This window comes from Schistocerca cancellata, chromosome 7, assembly GCF_023864275.1.
Source record: "Schistocerca cancellata isolate TAMUIC-IGC-003103 chromosome 7, iqSchCanc2.1, whole genome shotgun sequence".
In the NCBI taxonomy this organism is placed as follows: domain Eukaryota; kingdom Metazoa; phylum Arthropoda; class Insecta; order Orthoptera; family Acrididae; genus Schistocerca; species Schistocerca cancellata.
Genome location: NC_064632.1, coordinates 374,508,395 through 374,532,041, shown reverse-complemented (window position 1 = coordinate 374,532,041; position 23,647 = coordinate 374,508,395). Strand labels below are relative to the sequence as shown.

At 40.5% G+C, this 23,647-nt stretch overlaps 1 protein-coding gene across 2 annotated transcripts in view; it reads left to right on the top strand.

Annotated features, from left to right (window-relative positions):
• LOC126092615 (reticulon-4-interacting protein 1 homolog, mitochondrial-like) overlaps positions 1 to 23,647 on the top strand; it is a 152,002-nt gene that overhangs the window by 123,832 nt on the left and 4,523 nt on the right. The window lies entirely within an intron of this gene.

Genomic DNA, 23,647 nt, shown 5'->3' with positions numbered 1-23,647 from the left:
AATGTGCCCAGAATTTATTTTAAAAAAATACAGTAAAATTTTGAACTGTGGAATTAAAGAATAAAAATAAAAATCATAGTACTAATAACACATAACATAAGAATTTACTTCATTTTACAATTCTAAATAATGGACAAGGAAAGGCGAGGGTATCAGCCGTAAGAGCTGTTAGGAACTATTCCAGGACTAACGTGGATTTGAAAATCCATGCAAAACTTAAGTCAGATTGCCTGGCAAGCAGTCAATTTGCAACAATAGTTTTTTGCACTTTTCAATTCATTTTAATGATTTGCAGCTATAATACCACAATCAAGTTTTCCTAAACTGTTCATAGGTGAATATTATTTCCATGAATAACATTTCTTTAGCACAGTTAAGTGGACAGACCTTACATACCCATGCAGGTACAGAAAGAGTTTGCAAGAAGAAAAGTCTTTGTTTTGGGTTTGTAAACCTGCAGTTTGTAGCTAATAATCTTCAACTATTGCGAAAGTCTACTGAAAATGTATGTATGATGATGCACTTTAATTAAGGATGTGCTCACAACATGAAGGGTATTCTTGTGTCATGCATTCACTGAATGGATACTGCTAGTTCTTTTAAACAATTTAGTGTTGTCAATCTCATACCTAATAAGCAAATAGATTTACTGTGATGTTAGTGTATGAATCGTGGTAGCTGCATTCACCTTCTACTGGGTCTCATGACTGTGTCTTCCTAAGGAGCTTTCCATTTGTCATCAGTCCTTGAAATCTAGTGTATGTTACTTTGCTAGATGTGCAACTACTGTATTGTGTGATAGCTGACTGTCAACATGAACAGAATTATCTATAGCAAACTGAATGTAGCATATTTTATTGCAGCTTATGTGTTGTGAAATGATGGTTGTTTCTCTGGAGAACATGATTTGCAATGAATTTATTTAAAATGCACCATTGTGCAGTTGTGACAAACTGTAGGAGACAATCCATGCATCCATATACATACTTCTTAAGCTGCCATGCAGTGCTTGGGCAGGGGATAAGGAACCAAATACGTCTGATGAGTGTATGTCCTGTAACACTTAGTTTTCATGAGCGTAATCCATTCACAAAAGCTCAGCTGAACATTAGGTACCACAGTCAACAACACATGACAACATTTAAAAAATTGGAAATAAAATGATTTAGACAATATTTGTGAACTAATCTGGCAACATCGTGGAACAGCAAGTTGCAGCTTTCCATGTTAGCACAATTTCCAAATACTATATCTCAGTTAAGAGGTTTATCTTCTAATAAATATGTAATATGTCACAGTTCACACAGGAGAAATGTGGTCTAAAGAAATCCCCATTAATTCCAAGAGTTGGAAAAAAACCTGTTTCATGTTACTATATGGGCTGAAATGTTATCACAATATCTGTTTGGGCCATAATTTTTTCAAGTGGATGTAAATCACATATTGCAAACATGTTTAATATCTCATCTCAAAGCCAATGGAATCATGGAACGTGTGCGAAGAGCACTCCACCCACTTCGCCATTCATGTGCTGGAGTTCCTTGAAAACAATTCCAAAGCTGCTGCATTGGGTGTGATTCAGAAACATTTCCAGCCCCATTGAAATGGCCACTGCAAAGCCCAGTTCTTACCATGCCAGACAACTCATTATGAGGAATTCTTATGTCTCATGTGGCTCAATGACAGTACAAGACTAGTGAAGAATTGCACAAAAGTGTTGACGAAGTATAACTACTCAGGTGCTTCACAAGATGTCAAGGAGGGCAAGGAGATGCATAGGTTTCTGTGCAAGGCACAGTGCTTCACATACAGGTCCACTGGATACATCCTTTTTGACAATATTGTGAAAGGTATAGATTGCTACTCAGCATATAACAGAGATAGAGAGTCCCAGACAGGCACAACAAAAGGACTATGAAATACCTAACTCTGGCCTCGGCAGCCAGAGACAGTGGTTATGTGTGTGTGAGCTGCAGTTGTGTGAATGTGTGTGTGTTGTCTATTTCAGAAGATAAGTTCTGGCAATTGTTATTGAAATTTACCTGCATTGGAGGGAAACAGTAGAATGCCTTCACAAAAAACAATGATGGCTCAGGTATATGTTCCACTAACTAATGCTCCTCCTTTATTTAGGGATATGGGTGCTTCCTCTAGGCTCCTGTGAATAGTTTAGGTGATATGGAATCTCCTTGTGTGGCTGTTGTTTCCGTTTTGAATTTCCCACTACTTTGATGAATAGGTTGAATCAATAAGTATAGATTTTGTTGAAACTGAGTCAAAAACTTTCTAAAAATCTAAATATCCAAGGCACAGTGGTAATTGATACTCATTGCTCCTTTCCGTAATTTCATTCACAACTTTCAAATGGTCCATTATAATATATCCTTGTCTAAACCGTTGTTTTTGTTGAAACTGAGTCATAAACTTTCCAAAAATCCGCAAATCCCAGGCAGAGTGGTAATTCATACTCAATGCTCCTTTCTATAATTTCATTCAAGACTTGCAAATGATCCATTGTACTACATCTTCCTCTAAAGCCTGCTCTTTCCTTTACTTATTTAAAAATCTAATGTTTTTTATGTGGTCAGTGATAATATTAGTGTATATTTTGTTCATTATGCAGGGGGTGTCGACAGGTCTGTAGCCTTGTCTCTTTAATTTTTTGTCAAGAATGTAGGAAAAGCCAGATTGCTCCTTACCATAAAGAAGACACGTTAAGTTGCAGACAGGCACAATTAAAAGACAATTACATAAAGCTTTCGGCCACTGCCTTCGTAAGTAAAAGAGAGACACTCATCGTTCATACACACAAGCAAGCATATCTCATGCACACTTGACCGCCAACTCCAGCATCTCATTCTTCACGTAAGTGTCTTTTAATTATGTCTGTCTGCAACTTAACGCATCTTCTTTATGGTAAGAAACAATCTGTCTTTTCGTACATTGCTGATATTCGTACCTGGAGTTTCCATTGTTAAATTTCTCACCAAGCGAAACAATTACAGAAATGTTCTAGTTTCGAGGAATTGCCTCGCTCCATAGACTTTGTGAAACTACCTTGTTAGTTCCCTTTTTGTATAAAGTTTTCCTCTAGCTATAATCATGGCTATTCAAAAAGCACCATGTTCCAGTACTTCCCTTTCTTCACATCTAACGGTGTTATACATCTCAGTCAGAATGTCATTATTAAGTGTCCATCATTTTCTGCATCTAATGAACATTAAAAGTAATACATGTACAGTTTTCTTTGAGATTCATCATTTTACTATTATTTTACTGTTCTTTTTTTCACCCAATTTTCCAATGTATCTTCTTAGATTCACTTGTGAACACTATTAGTTTTGTTTAATTCGACATAATCTGTTATGTTCTCATTGTTGTTCACTTGTAACTTCCATCTTCATGTTGATGTTGTTCTTTTTTTTTCCATATTTGTCAGTAATTATCCATTACTCCTCCATCCATGTATTCATTTTCCAAGATGCTGAACTTTTTGCTTAATTTATTCAGGTATACTCCCATGTTTTAATTTAATCCTCATAATTTGCACTTCTAATTTCCAGGTTGATGAGATTCTTTCTTTCCAGCTATGCACGTATATTTGCTATGCCTCCAACTAGTGTATGATTACTGGAGGTTGGGAAGCGGTTTGTGATCATCAGATCCTGTACAATGTCTCTGTTGTTTAATAAGATAGAGTCAATTTCACTTTTAGTTTAATTTGGTCTTTCTCAAATTCATTTTTTTTTATTTATGTTACTCGTGAGGAATGTGTTGAGGGTAAACGTGACTATGTACCTGGCAGCTTCTTCTTACGTACATTTGTCCCACTTTTGCATTAAAATTCACCATTGTCATGGTGTAATGGGATTTTCTGCTATTTATCAGTTTCTATAGCCCTTTATACAAGCTTTCTAGGTTCTCATCAAAATGTGAATATGTTTTAACATATAGACTTAAGAAAAATCCCAGAGAATATTTGTTGTATATTTTAATATAGTCTTGCTATTCTGTCTGTAAAAGGCATTTTACTGTGTAAATCACATCCTTTTAAGTTAAACAATGGAAAGTCCATGTTGGAATATCAACAATTACAGAAAGGACAGATTTCTTTTCGCCAAAGAGATGACACTTTGGGCTGCAGACAGGTACTACGAAAAGACTGTTACACATTAAGCTTTTAGCCAAAGCCTTACTAAACACACACACACACACACACACACACACACACACACATACACACGACACAGAGCAGGGATACCAGGATACATGTGGGGGAAGAGGAAGCAGTGCTCTACCTGGCAGAACATGCAGGGACTAGAGGTGGCAGACAAGACTACTGCAGTGTTGGGTTACGGTAGGGAAAGAGGAGGGGGTTGGGGGTGGAATTAAAGAGCAGAGAAGGGGGAAACATTGGTGGGTGCACTGGCAGAGAACAGTGCACAATGAGGATGAGGGGATGTGAGTTGGGAGGGGATGATTGGACAGAGGGGGAGGGGGGCAGAAACTGTTGGGTGAACGATGTACAGACAGTAGGTAACTGTGGGTTGAGGCTAGGATGATTTTGGGAGCGGAAAATGTGTTATAACTCCCATATGTGTAGTTCAGAAAAGCTGGTGGTGGACGGGTGGTTCCAGATGGCCAGGTTGTGAAGCATAATTTATGCTCAGATACATGTTGTGCAACAGAATGGTTCACTGTCCTCTTAGCTACAGTTTGGTGGTGGCCATTCATCCTGGTGAGTAGATGGTTGGTAGCCATACCAAAATAAAAGGCTGAGCATGTTTACAACAGAGTTGGTACACAACATGGCTGCTTTCGTAGGAGGCCCAGCCTCTGATGGGGTAAGATAGGCCTGTGAAAGAACTGGATTTGGAAGTTCTGGGTAAGTGGATTTGGCAGTTCTTGCACCTGCGTCTTTCACAATCTACATCTACATCTACATCTACATCCATACTCCGCAAGCCACCTGACGGTGTGTGGCGGAGGGTACCTTGAGTACCTCTATCGGTTCTCCCTTCTATTCCAGTCTCGTATTGTTCGTGGAAAGAAGGATTGTCGGTATGCCTCTGTGTGGGCTCTAATCTCTCTGATTTTATCATCATGGTCTCTTCGCGAGATATACGTAGAAGGGAGCAGTATACTGCTTGACTCTTCGGTGAAGGTATGTTCTCGAAACTTTGACAAAAGCCCGTACCGAGCTACTGAGCGTCTCTCCTGCAGAGTCTTCCACTGGAGTTTATCTATCATCTCCGTAACGCTTTCGCTATTACTAAATGATCCTGTAACGAAGCGCGCTGCTCTCCGTTGGATCTTCTCTATATCTTCTATCAACCCTATCTGGTACGGATCCCACACTGCTGAGCAGTATTCAAGCAGTGGGCAAACAAGCGTACTGTAACCTACTTCCTTTGTTTTCGGATTGCATTTCCTTAGGATTCTTCCAATGAATCTCAGTCTGGCATCTGCTTTACCGACGATCCCTGTGACAAGGAGTTGGGATTGGGAGTGGCATAAGGACAAACTAAGTTTTTTCGTGGATGACAGATCACCACATTAGTAGGAGTGGGAAGGGTCGTGGGTATGATATCCCTCATAGCAGGGCATGAAATAGATAATCAAAGCCCTGATGAAGGATGTGGTTCAGTTGTTCCCATCCATGGTGGTATTGAGTGATGACCAGCCACTCATTTTTAGTGAGTTCTTGGGGTGGTGGAAGGATTTGGGGTGTATGGGGATGTTGTTGTTGTTATTGAGGTCTTCAGTCCTGATACTAGTTTGATTCAGCTCCCCATGCTACTATATCCTGTGCAAGCTTCTTCGTATCCCATTACCTACTGCAACCTACATCCTTCTGAATCTGCTTAGTGTATTCATCTCTTGGTCTCCCTCTACAATTATTTCCCTCCATGCTGCCCTCCAATACTAAATTGGTGGTCCCTTGATGCCTCAGAACATGTCCTACCAACCGATCCCTTCTTCTAGTCAAGCTGTGCCACAAACTCCTCTTCTCCCCAATCCTATTCAATACCTCCTCATTAGTTATGTGATCTACCGATCTAATCTTCAGCATTCTTCTGTAGCACCACATTTCGAAAGCTTCTATTCTCTTCTTGTTTAAACTATTTATCGTCCATGTTTCACTTCCATGCACTCCGTACAAATACTTTCAGAAACGACTTCCTGACATTTAAATCTATACTCGATGTTAACAAATTTCTCTTCTTCAGAAACGCTTTCCTTGCCATTGCCAGTCTACATTTTATATCCTCTCTACTTCGACCATCATGAGTTATTTTGTTCCCCAAATAGCAAAACTCCTTTACTACTTTAAGTGTCTCAGTTCCTAATCTAATTCCCTCAGCATCACCCGACTTAATTCGACTACATTCCATTATCCTCGTTTTGCTTTTGTTGATGTTCATCTTACATTCTGCTTTCAAGACACTGTCCATTCCGTTCAACTGCTCTTCCAAGTCCATTGCTGTCTCTGACAGAATTACAATGTCATCGGTGAACCTCAAAGCTTTTATTTCTTCTCCGTGGATTTTAATACCTACTCCAAATTTTTCTTTTGTTTCCTTCGCTGCTTGCTCAATATACACATGGAATAATACTGGGGATAGGCTACAGCCCTGTCTCACTCCCTTTCTAACCACTGCTTCCCTTTCATTCCCTTCAACTCTTATAACTGCAATCTGGTTTCTGTACAAATTGAATATAGCCTTTCGCTCTCTGTATTTTACCCCTGCCACCTTCAGAATTTAAAAGAGAGTATTCCAGTCAACTTTGTCAAAAGCTTTCTCTAAATCTACAAATGCTAGAAACGTAGGTTTGCCTATCTTTAATCTATTTTCTAAGATAAGTCATAGGGTCAGTATTGCCTCACGTGTTCCAAAATTTCTACAGAATCCAAACTGATCTTCCCCGAGGTCTGCTTCTACCAGTTTTTCCATTCGTCTGTAAAGAATTCACGTTAGTATTTTGCAGCTGTGACTTATTAAACTGATAGTTCGGTAATTTTCACATCTGTCAACACCTGCTTTCTTTGGGATTGTAATTATTATATTCTTCTTGAAGTCTGAGGGTATTTCAACTGTCTCATACATCTTGCTCACCAGACAGTAGAGCTTTGTCAGGACTGGCTCTCCCAAGGCTGTCAGTAGTTCTAATGGAATGTTGTCTACTCCCAGGGCCTTGTTTCGATTTAGGTCTTTCAGTGCTCTGTCACACTCTTCACACAGTATCGTATCTCCCATTTCATCTTCATCTACATCCTCTTCCATTTCCATAATATTGTCCTCAAGGACATTACCCTTGTATAGACCCTCTATATACTCCTTCCACCTTTCTGCTTTCCCTTCTTTGCTTAGAACTGGGTTTCCATCTGAGCTCTTGATATTCATACAAGTGGTTCTCTTTAATCCAAAGGTCTCTTTAATTTTCCTGTAGGCAGTATCTATCTTACCCCTAGTGAGATAAGCCTCTACATCCTTACATTTGTCCTCTAGGCATCCCGGCGTAGCCATTTTGCACTTCCTGTTGATCTCATTTTTGAGATGTTTGTATTCCTTTTTGCCTTCTTCATTTACTGCATTTTTATATTTTCTCCTTTCATCAATTAAATTCAATATTTCTTCTGTTACCCAAGGATTTCTACTAGCCCTCGATTTTTGCCTACTAGATCCTCTGCTGCCTTCACTACTTCATCCCTCAAAGCTATCCATTCTTCTTCTACTGTATTTCTTTCCCCCATTCCTGTCAGTTGTTCCCTTATGCTCACCCTGAAACTCTGTACAACCTCTGGTTTAGTCAGTTTATCTAGGTCCCATCTCCTTCAATTCCCACATTTTTGCAGTTTCTTCAGTTTTAATCTACAGTTCATAACCAATAGATTGTGGTCAGAGTCCACATCTGCCCCTGGAAATGTCTTACAATTTAAAACCTGGTTCCTAAATCTCTGTCTTACCATTATATAATCTGATACCTTCTAGTATCTCCAGGATTCTTCCATGTATACAACCTTCTTTCATGATTCTTGAACCAAGTGTTAGCTATGACTAAGTTATGCTCTGTGCAAAATTCTACCAGACGGCTTCCTCTTTCATTTCTTACCCCCAATCCATATTCACCTACTATGTTTCCTTCTCTCTCTTTTCCTACTCTAGAATTCCAGTCACCCATGACTATTAAATATTTGTCTCCCTTCTTTACCTGAATAATTTCTTTTATCTCATCATACATTTCATCAATTTCTTCATCATCTGCAGAGCTAGTTGGCATATAAACTTGTACTACTGTTGTAGGCGTGGGCTTCGTGTCTATCTTGGCCACAATGATGCGTTCACTATGCTGTTTGTAGTAGCTTACCCACAGTGTGTGGGGATATAGCACGGGAAATGTGTATGTGGACTAGATCTGGGGGATAATGCCCGCTTGTGAAGGCCTTTGCGATATATTAAGCATATTGGGCAGGGGAGCTGCTGTCACTGCAGATATGTCATCCCAAGGTGGCTAAGTTGTATGGGAGGGAGATTTTGGTGGGGAAGGGATGGCAACTGTCAAAAAGCAGATATTTTTTGTGGATGGTGGATTTAATGTGGATAGAGGTGTGGACTGAGTCCTTAGAGAGGAGGAGGTCAACATCCTGGTATGTGGGACACTATGTTAAGGACCAGGTGAAGTGGACAGGAGGAGGAGGGAAGATGTTGAGGTTGCAAAGGAATGAGGTTAGGATGCCCTGGACTGGAGGACAGATCATGAAGGTATCGTGTGTGTGTGTGTGTGTGTGTGTGTGTGTGTGGTTGGGGGGGGGGGGGGGGGGGAGGGGGTCGCATGTGCATGTGCAGTACATGTTTTAATCTTAACCAGATGCGAAGTTCATTTTGTTTGCAGATGATATAAACATTGCAATAAATAGCAAATAGAGTGTAGTCTCAGAAAGATCAGTTAATAATACTTTCATTGACATTAATAAATGGTTCCTAGCCATTTCTTTTGTAAAAACACACTACATGCAGTTCAGAACTTGTAAAGAGATTTCGCACCATTATATACCTAATATATTATTGCAAATAGATAGAAGAAATGGACAGTGTTAAAATTTTGGGATTACAGTTTAATTATAAATTCAACTGGGAGGAGCACACCACAGAACAGCTGAAGTACCTAAACAAATTGCTATTTGCAATGCAAATGTTGTCCAATATAGGGGATATGAAAATGAAGATTCTAACATACTATCATTACTTTCATTCCATTACATCACATGGGATTAGTTTATAGGGTAACTCATCAAGCTAAGTGAAAGCTTTCCAGGTCCAAAAACATGTAACAAGAATTATTTGTGGTGTGAACTCAAGGAGTTCCTGCAGAGGTCTGTTTAGGAAACTAGGGATATTAACTACTGCTTCCCAATACATTTATTGTGTAATGAAATTTTTCATTGAAATTTATTTCTTCGTAAAAACAGCACAGTTCTTGGAATCAATACTAGAAATAAAAATAATCTTCACAAAGATTTAAGGTAACTTATTTTGGTCCAAAAAGGTCTCCATTATTCAGGAACACACATTTTCAATAACTTGCCAGCAGCCATAAAATGTTTAACAACCAATAAAGTTCAGTTTCAGCCTAAAAGGTTTACTGGTGGCCAAGTCCTCCTCCTCCGTTGATGAATTTCTTAGTAGAACCAACTGGTGTGTGCATATTACTAATAGCACTACAGTCTGGAACTGCGCGACCGCTACGGTGGCAGGTTCAAATCCTGCCTCAGGCATGGATGTGTGTGATGTCCTTAGGTTAGTTAGGTTTAAGTAGTTCTAAGTTCTAGGGGACTGATGACCTCAGAAGTTAAGCCCCATAGTGCTCAGAGTCATTTGAACCATATTACTAATAAAATCAAATAATGCGAGTATTAGTACAATCTGACTGGTACAAATTTAGTGCAGTAAGGCAGTCATTGTAAGTAAGCATTGTAAAAGGATTTTTCAATTTAGTATTTATTACTTTTGAAATTAAAATAGGTTTAAAACTTTTTGATTCATTCCACATCGATGACAATCATTTCACTTGGGGTTCTTGGAAGACACATTAATATATTGGTTGCCAAAGTTAGTTCAGTTCATGAATCACAGTAATCTTTCATCTTTCACCTGGGTCATAATACTGATGTCCCAACAACTTTCCTGTGACAGTTGGCATCTGAACGTTACCCGTAACACATTGATCTCGAAGTGACCGAAGAGTTTGCATATGGCTGCCCCCCCCCCCCCTCCACACACACACACACACACACACATTATATATAAGTTTAACAATCTTTAGCAATCTCATCTCAGACATGAGTGCTTATAAATCTCAGATACAGAAATCAACGTAACCAACACACATTCCGATCATATGCCAAAAACCCTATTAATTCATGTTGATATTGACACCTAGTGATCAAAGTCAGTCTTTGTGTGATTCTTTGACACACTGACTGCCATTAAGACGATTGGCTGCCATAGCAATAAGGCTGTGCTGTGTCCTCCAGAAGCCTAGTGGCAGTCAACATGTGAAATATTCCAGGCAAGATGGTTGCAGATGTTGGCACAAAAAGAAAAGGATAAAAAGTTTGTTAGTATTAAATACTGTGTAACTGCCAAAGTATGGCTACAGGTGTTGCACTGCTGCTTATGACTCCTTCCTGATACCTTGCATGTTTTCTGATCTCTTTTTCTTTCATGCAGTGAACTTGAGCTTAACTGTGGCAAATAATCCAAAACTAAACAACAGTAGTTATCACAACTAAGTACTAAGTGACAGAAAATAAAAAGTAACAGATCCTATATTGAAGCTAACAACTATTGAAAATATTTGTTTATTACACAAACTTACAGCGTCAGTCAGTCACATTCCTTTTTTGACAAACTTTGTACACAACATTTTCTGGCAGAATACAAAACCTGTCTTTTGTAAACTGCTTACCTAGAGTCACTCACTCGACTGACTGTGATTACACGTGTTATCAACATAAGAGCAGAGTTCAAGGTTGGAAAACGGTCAAACACTAATATGCCACAACAAATAGCATTTTAGTAATGTGCGCAGTCCCAGCTCTTTACTCTGCAACAGTGTGTGCACTGATACAAAAGTTCCTGGCAGATTAAAACTGTGTGCTGGACCGTGGCTCAAACTCTGGACCTTTGCCATCATGGACAAGTGCTCTACCGACTGAGCTACCCGAGCATGTCTCACAACCTGTCCCCAAAGCTTCAATTCTGCCAGTACATCTCCTACCTTCCAAATTTCACAGAAGCTCTCCTACATAGTTCGAGTCTCAGTCCAGCACACACAGTTTTAATCTGGCAGGGTGCTCCTTATCTAGGTTGAAGTGTTACTTCAAATTATCTGAATTGGGTTATTGGGACATATTGATCAGTATGCTGAAGTTATCAGTGACGAATTTGGAACATAGTGCAAACATCTACCTACTTGTCATGTAACTAGTTTTGAGAAAGGCTTTATCTAGATGAATTAAGTTACTGTGCACTTTTCTCCTGAGATCCATCAGGAAACGAAGGTTTGAAAATGCCAAATGGCATTAGTACGATTGCAAGAATACCAACCAGATTTATCTGATATACCCTCGACCACCCAGAGATGATTGCATTCAGAGATTATACTGCTCTTCAGCAGCCATGCAAGGAACCCACCGAACTTACGAGAGGGCCATATATACCCTAGAAATAAAAGGACCCAATGTATTTCCAAAGTGTAAACTATTTCACTGATAAAACAAATCAAATTACAATTCAATACTGATGAAAATTGTAGCAGTACCCTGACAAAATATGTCAGCTTAGTGCAATGACTTTAAACTGGCTCTTATTGTAGAGGAATAAAATAATGCACCTTATGGAATGTAAAATGTCATGTCCATTAATTACAGAATGAGGAACAACTTGAGTCACTGATATACAAATGTCTGAGAGAAACAATCACACAAATTCATTTGTTGGAAAGGGAAACGGCTGGCTTTTATTTACCGGTGGGTTCGCAGGAAATCACAGTTTGTGTATGAAAATGACCTATATTGCATTATTGATTTATACTGCATCCATAGTAAGTTGACCTAGTAAGAAATGCAGAGCACATCTACAACTATACTTCACAACCCACGTTACAATGTGGAGGAGGTTGCGTCTGGTTTACACCCCTTTCCTGCTCAAACTGCAAATGGTGCACGAGTAAGCCGACTGTTGGTAAACCTCCATTTAAGATCAAATTTCTTTGGTTTTCTCATCACATTCATTTTGTAACATGCATATGGAGGCAGTAATACATTGCTTAACTGTCCTTGGAAAATATTTTCTTTTGGTCTTAAAAATGAACCTCCATATAATACACAACACTTTTCTCGTACCAACTTCCTCTCTACTTCAGTGACACGTTTGTGCTTACTAATTGAATCCCCAAGTGACAGTTGTTATTGAAGAATCTGTCGTACAAGGGATTTTTAAGCTACCTCTTTCATGGTTGAATTACATTTTGTGGGGTACTTCCAGGGAATCTTAGTCTGACATTTATTTTTCTTACTAGTTTTATGTGGTGATTCTACTTTAGGTTGCTTCTTACAGTTATTCATATATTTTTATGGTTCTTATTGTTCCCAGTGGTATAATCAGATAGTAATGGGTCTTTTTTCTTATTTGTGTGTAAAAAATTACATTTATATATGCTGAGTGTCAGAGCCAGACCTTTAACTTAGTGTCAGTCCCCTGCCCGTCTTCAGCTTTTTCTTTTAGTTTTCAGGCACTCGACATACATTATGTGATCAAAGGTATCCAGACACCTAGCTGAAAATGACTTACAAGTTCGTGGTGCCCTCCATTCGTAATGCTGAAATTCAATATGGTGTTGGCCCACCCTTAGCCATGATGACAGCTTCCCCTCTTGCAGGCATACGTTCCATCAGGTGCTGGAAGGTTTCTTGGGGAATGGCAGCCCATTCTTCACAGAATGCTGCTCTGAGGAGAGGTATCGATGTTGGTCGGTGAGGTCTGGCATGAAGCCAGCATTCCAAAACATCCCAAAGGTGTTCTATAGGATTCAGGTCAGGACTCTATGCAGGTCAGTCCATTACAGGGATGTTATTGTCATGTAACCACTCTGCCACAGGTGTGCATTATGAACAGATGCTCGATCTCGTTGAAAGATGAAATTGCCATCCCCGAATTGCTCTTCGACAGTGGGAAGCAAGAAGGTGCTTAAAACATCAATGTAGGCCTGTGCTGTGATACTGCCATGCAAAACAACAAGGGGAAGCCACCTCTTTGAAAAACACGACCACACTGTAACACCACCATCTCCGAATTTTACTGTTGGCACTACACACGCTGGCAGATGTCTTTCACCAGGCATTTGCCATACCCACACCCTGCCATCGGATCGCCACATTGTGGACCGTGATTCGTCACTCCACACAACGTTTTTTCCACTGTTCAGTCATCCAATGTTTACGATTCTTACACCAAGCGAGGCATCATTTGGCATTTACCAGTGTGATGTGTGCCTTATGAACAGCCACGTAACCATGAAATCCGTTTTCACACCTCCCACCTAACTGTCGTAGTACTTGCAGTGGATCTTGAGGCAGTTTGGAATTCCTGTGAGATGGTCTGGATAGATGTCTGCCTATTACACATTATGAGCCCTCTTCAACTGTCGGGGGTCTCTTGTCAGTCAACAGACGTGTCCCTTCACATTTCCACTTCACTCGCACGTTGGAAACAGTGGATCTAGGGATGTTTAGGAGTGTGGAAATTTCGCGTATAGACGTATGACACAAGTGACACCCAATCACCTGACCACGTTCGAAGTCCGTGGGTTCCTCGGAGCACCCCATTCTGCTCTCTCACAATGTCTAATGACTACTGAGATCACTGATATGGAGTACCCAGTGGTGGCAGCACAATGCAGCTAATATGAAAAATGTATGTTTTTGGGAGTGTCTGGATACTTTTGATCACATAGTGTATTATATCAGGCGTCCCTCCTAAGATTCATCATCCAAATTTTCTCTGATGTTTTGGCCAATCTTTGCAATTTTGTTTTTGCAATATGTAGCTGGAGTCAGCCCAAACACTCATCACATCTTTCATGTTATGCCCAGTGTTGATGGGAAGCATAAATTTGGTTCCCTTTGCAGAAGGTAATTATTTGCGAAGTTGATACAGCTATTCGATAAAGTCTCCAAATTAGCCTAGTGTGATATTTGGTTAAGTGATATGTAATAACAGATACAGTGAAACACGAAGAATAACCAGTGCTCCAGCAGCAACTGAGCAGTGCTGCTGCATAGTGGCAGCAGTCAGCGTTGGCCAAGCGGTGCTGTCTTTTTTGGAGTACTGGTTATTCTTCATGCTTTGCTGTCCTGTTAATACATATCAAATACTGATAAAATGAATATCATACTACACTGTGGGACCACTCTGTCAAATGGGGATATAAAAATTCTGCTTTCAGAAATAATTTTCTTTGTAACAGGCAAACAAAGCGACGCTTTCCATTGACACTGGGCATCACGTGAAAGACATGGTGAACAGTATTTGTTTGGGTTGATTCCGGTTGTGTTGCTAATATGCTGTGAGATATTAGAGAAAATGCACTTGATAACTCTTAGGAGAGAGAACCTGCATAATGCAGCATCACCTCTGAACAACCTTACAGAGCTTTCAGCATTATCTGCTAGATCATTTATGTACACTGCAAACAGTTACCAACCTATAACATGCCCTTGAGCTACTCTCAGAATTACTTTTACATCGAATGATTTTGGCCCATTAGGAATGCCAGGTTGAATTTTATCTGCTAAAATGCCCTGAACCTCGCCCTGGATGCAACAGTGGGCCAATGTTGGACTGCATTAACAATTATGACAAGGATAGAGTGCTACTTATCATAATGAAAGATGTCATATTGAGTTGCAGGCCAGCACAATGAAAACACCGTTACACATTGAGCTTTCAGCCAAAGCCTTCTGGAAATAAAAGAACACCCCCCCCCCCCCCCCCACACACACACACACACTATATCCACAGCTGCTCTGGCCAGACTTCAAATATTGCATTGAACAAAAGCAGAAAACTTGAGTAGGGCTCTGACAGGGGAGGGGTATAGGAGGAATCAAGTGCGGGGGGGGGGGGGGGGGTGTTCACTGTCTGGTGGTAGAGTGTGTAGAGATTAGAAGGCAGGCGCCACAACAAGGCTGTCAGATGCAGTGTCGGGGGGCTGTGGGAAAATGGGAATAGGGAGTGGAGCAGGAGAGAGGGGAAAACATTGATGGGTCTTGCACCTGGGTCATCCACATGGATATGATCTGTGGGGCAAGAGGCTGGGACTGTCATAGGGTTGGACTAAAATGTTATGGAGCCTTGGGGGGGGGGGGGGGGTGATGAAAAACCAGTTTAGGTGGGGGTTTCAAGACCTTAGGAAGGAAGTACCCCATTTCAGGGCATGATATTAGTTGATCCAGTCCAAGGTGGTATTGTGAGAAAGTGGGAGCCCTACTGTAGCTGGTTCTTGAGGGTGGTAGGAGGATTGGGGCATGTGGGGATATGGCACAGGAAACCTGTTATTACTTGAAAATGGCCTCTAAGACCAAAAGTGGACAGTTTTGATGGTCAATTAAATTTCAATTTTTGACAAAAGCTTTCAGGCAGTCAGGTCTGTCATATCATTAACTCTCAATGTTCTTACCTTGCTGTAAGGTGGCAAAAGTCAGGGGATAGTGATGTGCACATATACAGACGGCAGTAGTATCGCATATACAAGGTATAAAAGGGCAGTGCATCGTCAGAGCTCTCACTTGTACTCAGGCGACTCACGTAAAAAGAGTTCCGATGTGATGATGTCCGCAAGGATGGGAATTCACAGACTTGAAGACAAAATGGCAACTGAAACTAGGCACATTCTAGTTCGGAAATCGTTTGTTGTTGTTGTTGTGGTCTTCAGTCCTGAGACTGGTTTGATGCAGCTCTCCATGCTACTCTATCCTGCGCAAGCTTCTTCATCTCCCAGTACCTACTGCAACCTACATCCTTCTGAATCTGCTTAGTGTATTCATCTCTTGGTCTCCCTCTACGATTTTTACCCTCCACGCTGCCCTCCAATGCTAAATTTGTGATCCCTTGATGCCTCAAAACATGTCCTACCAACCGATCCGTTCTTCTAGTCAAGTTGTGCCACAAACTTCTCTTCTCCCCAATCCTATTCAATACCTCATTAGTTACGTGATCTACCCATCTTATCTTCAGCATTCTTCTGTAGCACCACATTTCGAAAGCTTCTATTCTCTTCTTGTCCATACTATTTATCGTCCATGTTTCACTTCCATACATGGCTACACTCCATACAAATGTCCGCCGCTCGTGGTCTCGCGGTAGCGTTCTCGCTTCCCGAGCACGGGGTCCCGGGTTCGATTCCCGGCGGGGTCAGGGATTTTCACCTGCCTCGAGATGACTGGGTGTTTGTGTTGTCCCCATCATTTCATCATCATCCAGGAAAGTGGCGAAATTGGACTGAGCAAAGATTGGGTAATTGTACGGGCGCTGATAACCGCGCAGTTGAGCGCCCCACAAACCAAACATCATCATCACTCCATACAAATACTTTCAAAAATGACTTCCTGACACTTAAATCTATACTCGATGTTAACAAATTTCTCTTCTTCAGAAACGATTTCCTTGCCATTGCCAGTCTACATTTTATATCCTCTCTACTTCGACCATCATCAGTTATTTTACTCCCTAAATAGCAAAACTCCTTTACTACTTTAAGTGTCTCATTTCCTAATCTAATTCCCTCAGCATCACCCGACTTAATTCGACAACATTCCATTATCCTCGTTTTGCTTTTGTTGATGTTCATCTTATATCCTCCTTTCAAGACACTGTCCATTCCATTCAACTGTTCTTCCAAGTCCTTTGCTGTCTCTGACAGAATTACAATGTCATCGGCGAACCTCAAAGTTTTTACTTCTTCTCCATGAATTTTAATACCTACTCCGAATATTTCTTTTGTTTCCTTTACTGCTTGCTCAATATACAGATTAAATAACATCGGGGATAGACTACAAACCTGTCTCACTACTTTCCCAACCACTGCTTCCCTTTCATGCCCCTCGACTCTTATAACTGCCATCTGGTTTCTGTACAAATTGTAAATAGCCTTTCGCTCCCTGTATTTTACCCTTGCCACCTTTAGAATGTGGAAGAGAGTATTCCAGTCAACATTGTCAAAAGCTTTCTCTAAGTCTAGAGAAATGCTAGAAACGTAGGTTTGCCTTTTCTTAATCTTTCTTCTAAGATAAGTCGTAAGGTTAGTATTGCCTCATGTGTTCCAACATTTCTACGGAATCCAAACTGATCTTCCCCGAGGTCCGCTTCTACCAGTTTTTCCATTCGTCTGTAAAGAATTCGCGTTAGTATTTTGCAGCTGTGACTTATTAAACTGATAGTTCGGTAATTTTCACATCTGTCAACACCTGCTTTCTTTGGGATTGTAATTATTATATTCTTCTTGAAGTCTGAGGGTATTTCACCTGTCTCATACATCTTGCTCACCAGATGGTAGAGTTTTGTCAGGACTGGCTCTCCCAAGGCCGTCAGTAGTTCTAATGGAATGTTGTCTACTCCTGGGGCCTTGTTTCGACTCAGGTTTTTCAGTGCTCTGTCAAACTCTTCACGCAGTATCGTATCTCCCATTTCATCTTCATCTGCATCCTCTTCCATTTCCATAATATTGTCCTCAAGGACATTACCCTTGTATAAACCCTCTATATACTCCTTCCACCTTTCTGCCTTCCCTTCTTTGCTTAGAACTGGGTTGCCATCTGAGCTCTTGATTTTCATACAAGTGGTTCTCTTCTCTCCAAAGGTCTCTTTAATTTTCCTGTAGGCAGTATCTATCTTACCCCTAGTGAGACAAGCCTCTACATCCTTACATTTGTCCTCTAGCCATCCCTGCTTAGCCATTTTGCACTTCCTGTCGATCTCATTTTTGAGATGTTTGTATTCCTTTTTGCCTGCTTCATTTACTGCATCTTTATATTTTCTCCTTTCATCGATTAAATTCAATATTTCTTCTGTTACCCAAGGATTTCTATTAGCCCTTGTCTTTTTACCTACTTGATCGTCTGCTGCTTTCACTACTTCATCCCTCAGAGCTACCCATTCGTCTTCTACTGTATTTCTTTCCCCCATTCCTGTCAATTGTTCCCTTATGCTCTCCCTGAAACTCTCTACAACCTCTCGTTCTTTTAGTTTATCCAGGTCCCATCTCCTTAAATTCCCACCTTTTTGCAGTTTCTTCAGTTTCAATCTGCAGTTCATAACCAAGAGATTGTGGTCAGAGTCCACATCTGCCCCTGGAAATGTCTTACAATTTAAAACCTGGTTCCTAAATCTCTGTCTTACCATTGTATAATCTATCTGATACCTTTTAGTATCTCCAGGATTCTTCCAGGTATACAACCTTCTTTTATGATTCTTGAACCAGGTGTTGGCTATGATTAAGTTATGCTCTGTGCAAAATTCTACAAGGCGGCTTCCTCTTTCATTTCTTCCCCCCAATCCATATTCACCTACTATGTTTCTTTCTCTCCCTTTTCCTACACTCGAATTCCAGTCACCCATGACTATTAAATTTTCGTCTCCCTTCACTACCTGAATAATTTCTTTTATCTCGTCATACTTTTCATCAATTTCTTCATCATCTGCAGAGCTAGTTGGCATATAAACTTGTACTACTGTAGTAGGCATGGGATTTGTGTCTATCTTGGCCACAATAATGCGTTCACTATGCTGTTTGTAGTAACTAACCCGCACTCCTATTTTTTTATTCATTATTAAACCTACTCCTGCATTACCTCTATTTGATTTTGTATTTATAACCCTGTAATCACCTGACCAAAAGTCTTGTTCCTCCTGCCACCTAACTTCACTAATTCCCACTATATCTAACTTTAACCTATCCATTTCCCTTTTTAAATTTTCTAACCTACCTGCCCGATTATGGGATCTGACATTCCACGCTCCGATCTGTAGAACGCCAGTTTTCTTTCTCCTGATAACGACGTCCTCTGGAGTAGTCCCCGCCCGGAGATCCGAATGGGGGACTATTTTACCTCCGGAATATTTTACCCAAGAGGACGCCATCATCATTTAATCATACAGTAAAGCTGCATGTCCTCGGGAAAAATTACGGCTGTAGTTTCCCCTTGCTTTCAGCCGTTCGCAGTACCAGCACAGCAAGGCCGTTTTGGTTAATGTTACAAGGCCAGATCAGTCAATCATCTAGACTGTTGCGCCTGCAACTACTGAAAAGGCTGCTGCCCCTCTTCAGGAACCACATGTTTGTCTGGCCTCTAAACAGATACCCCTCCGTTGTGGTTGCACCTAGGGTACGGCCATCTGTATCGCTGAGGCACGCAAGCCTCCCCACCAATGGCAAGGTCCATGGTTCATGGGGGGCGGAAATCGTTACTGAATTCAATACTGCGAGAGCATCCACAGTGTCTTTTAAGAGTGTGCTGAGAGTACAAAAATTCAGGCATTACTTGTCACCGCAGACAGTGGAATGGTTAACGACCTCCTCTTAACAGCAGAGAACACTAGCATTTGCATAGAATTGTCAGTGCTAACAGACAAGCAACACTGTGTGAAACAACCACAGAGACCATAAGAACATATGATGAACATATCCGTTACAACAATACAGTGAAATTTGGCATTAATGGGCTACAGCAGCAGATGATTGACACAAATGCCTTCGCTAACAGCATGACATAGCCTGCAACACATCTCCTGGGCTCGAAACCATATTGGTTGGACGCTAGATAACTGTAGTCTGGTCAGATGAGTGGCGATTTCAGTTGGTAAGAGCTAATGGTAGGATTCGAGTCTGATATAGACGCTAAGAAGCCATGAACCCAAGTTGTCAAGAGGGCACTGTGAAATCTGGTGGTGGTTCCATAATGGTGTAGGCTGTACTTACATGGAATGGACTAGGTTCTCTGGTCCAACTGAACTGGTCAGTGACTGGAAATGTTTACGTTCAGCTACGTGGAGACCATTTGCAGCCATTTATGAACTTAGTTATCCATAACAATGCACCATGTCCCCAGGCTGCAATTGTTCATGAGTGGTTTGAAGAACATTCTGGACAATTCGAACAAATGATTCCGTCACCTACATCACCGGACATGTATCCCGTCAAACATTTATGTGGCATAAACGAGAAGTCAGTTCAAGCACAAAATCCTGCACTGGCAACATTTCTGCAAACATGCATAACTAAAGAGGCAGCATGGCCCAATATTTCTGCATGGAACTTCCACCATCTTGTCGAGTCCATACCACATCAAGTTTTTACACTATGCCGCAACAGGAGGTCAGACACAATTATGAGGTATCCCATGACTTTTGTCATCTCAGTGTACTACTAACATTAGAAGTAAATACGCAAATTCATGCTAATGTTGTACTTAACCCAAGAAACTGCATAGATTTGACCTTTTTTCCACTTACGCAAAATGTGTGAGAGCTTGTAAGCTGTTGTTAAGGTATTGGTTTCTGCTCCGGTTGACCACATGTCTGGTCTCATTTGTCACATATTAATCACCAAATACAATATACAATACATGTATGACACCATCCACTTTGTGTAATAAACAGCATCTTTCCAAACAAACTCTTTTTCATTAATATCAGTGCTGTATACATATTTTTGTGTGTAAGTTGCACATCTCCTCCTTTGTATCATTCACAGCCCTTACAACCAGTAACTTATCACAAAAGGTCAAGGAAAGGACTAACTAGTTTTGCATCCCTTAAACTAATTGTAAGTGACTTGCTTACCTGCAATTTTTTGTGTGCAGGATAGGAGGGCAGACTGACTAAGCTATTCAAGAAAATGCAGTAAGTCAAATACACAACGAGTTCAGATGGGAAAAATGTGATCCCTCTAGCACAGTTAAATGATGATATTAATTTTTCAGGACAACTAAGTACACAATTTAATTGATGGCATAGGTGGATCACACCTTGTTTTTATTGTCATGACTGAATTGTATGTTCATCTGCCCTTCGAAGTTGAAGGAGGCTGATGGAGAGGGTAAAATTACTCTGAGAGAATGAAACATTTCACAGAAAATGGGATGTGCACTTGGTAACTATCAGCAGAGCACAGCATCATAATGAATTATAAGAAAATTGAGATGCAGACCCAGCACAAATTCTAAATAGAATATGAAATAGTTGGTACCTAGAACAAAAGTATTTATGTGATAAGACTGCAAGTATTGATGAAGTAATACTGACATTTCATCAAATATTAAGATTATTCATTGTACATATTTAAAAGAGCTCTGAAAGTAGCTGTTCCTTTGGCAGTTACGAAAGGCGTATGTGTGGTATGAGGTACAAAGTTAGCAGTTGCTTTCTTTCGGTCACACCTTTCCATCAAGAACCACAGTAGTGTGCTCCCCGACTGCTAGATGGATAACAATGCTTAAGGTGCGTTTACACCTGTGCATGTTGCAGCAAGTTGCCGTGCAGCTGTCCTTGCTCCACACGCAAGTAGAAGAGCATGTTTTCCTTTCTGGTGTGGGAAGATTCCTGCAACCCCCCCCCCCCCCCTCCCCTAGCACACAATTCAGAGGCATGCACGACTTTACACCAGCATATGCTCCTCTTTGCAAGGGCTGCATGCGCCTAGTGTGCACGGAAAATAACACAGGTGTCAACCCACCTTTACTGTGATACAGAGATGATTCAGTTGAGCCACATTCCATTGGGTTGTAATATTGCTTTCTTTCCTAATATATCTATCTCTATTGTTGGTGTATTACCATTGAGATTTATCATTTGACAAAGGAGACACTAAATCAGGCAGACAATGATAGTAAAATAATTCAATGTGAGCTAACTGAAGAAATTGTATTACTTAGGAAAAATTATGGGAAACCTAAATCACCAGCACCAGACTAGGGTCTGTTCCTTCAAATACAAAGTGTAACCTAACCACTGAACTTATAATGTAACACCAACTAGTCTTCTGTTATGACTGTGCAACTGAAAGCACATTGTATATGTGTGGATGGATATGTGTGTGTGTGCGAGTGTATACCCGTCCTTTTTTCCCCCTAAGGTAAGTCTTTCCGCTCCCGAGACTGGAATGACTCCTTACCCTCTCCCTTAAAACCCACATCCTTTCGTCTTTCCCTCTCCTTCCCTCTTTCCTGATGAGGCAACAGTTTGTTGCGAAAGCTTGAATTTTGTGTGTATGTTTGTGTGTCTGTCGACCTGCCAGCACTTTCATTTGGTAAGTCACATCATCTTTGTTTTTAGGTATATTATTATTATTATTATTTAAGTTCCTCATAGTTGACATAATTCAGCATTGTGTACATTACTTTTCACCAGCTAGCGATATACACAGGTGCTATTCAAATTAATGTTATTCATAATTTCATTAAATGACTTTCATGTACTAATACTGGCACCTGCATTTATGTAGCTGACATTTCAGGTTTGTAATTGATTAACATATTTGTTTACTCAACAAAACTGTCATCATTTGTTTTCCTTTATTTGCTAAAAAATATAAAATGTGTCTTTCGAACAATGGAAAATCCAGGATAGAATTAAAATAGTTTAGGAAGGATAGATTACTACTCACCACACAGAGGAAGTGTTGTGTCACTGACAGGCACAATGAAAAGACTGCTAAAATATATAAGTGAAATACACTCTCCTCCCCTCCCCCCAAACAAACAAACAAACAAACAAACACACACACACACACACACACTCTCTCTCTCTCTCTCTCTCTCTCTCTCTCTCTCTCTCTCTCTAGCAATTAAGGAATGATTCCTGTTCCTAATATTGCTAATAAACTTCCTTTTTCATTTTCAAATATTTATAATTCACAATACGAAGGGACCAAGGAAGTAATGCTCAATTTTTTTTCCTTCAACAGTTGTTTATTACACGCCCTATTTCTCTCCATAAGCTCATTCCAGTTCTGTGGCATTCCTTCATCGATACACAAATGTGTGTGCCATATCAGTACCAGTCCCTCTTCTGGTCACTAAGCCATTTCTGCTCTGTGCGAATCACCACCTCATCTCTTCAAAATATCTTCCACAAATGCTACCCTTCAGTGCCCGGAACACTTGGAAGTCCAAGGGAGTTGGGTCAGAGCTGTAGGGAGAAAGGGTAAAACTGTCCAACCCTGTTTCATGATGTGTTAATAAGTCCTCAAACTTGTCTGAGGCTGAGTGTTATGTTGAATACAGACATCCTGTGGGTTGTTATAGTGCCAAAGTTGCTGGAAATCTTTTGTAAGTGTGGTTAATGTGACCACATATGCCTTCAAATTGACAGTACCGTCTCTTGGCATCACACTTAGAATCACACCCTCACAGCTGTCATGATCTTACTGGCAGAAGCAGCTACATTGAATTTTTTCTTCTGCGGAGAATGAAGATGACTTCATTACTTTGGTTATCTTATTGTTTCTAAGTCAAAATGCCAAACCCCAGGTTTCATCATCATCAATCCAGGATGCACGATGGCCTCCCCTCAGTTTCAAAATGTTA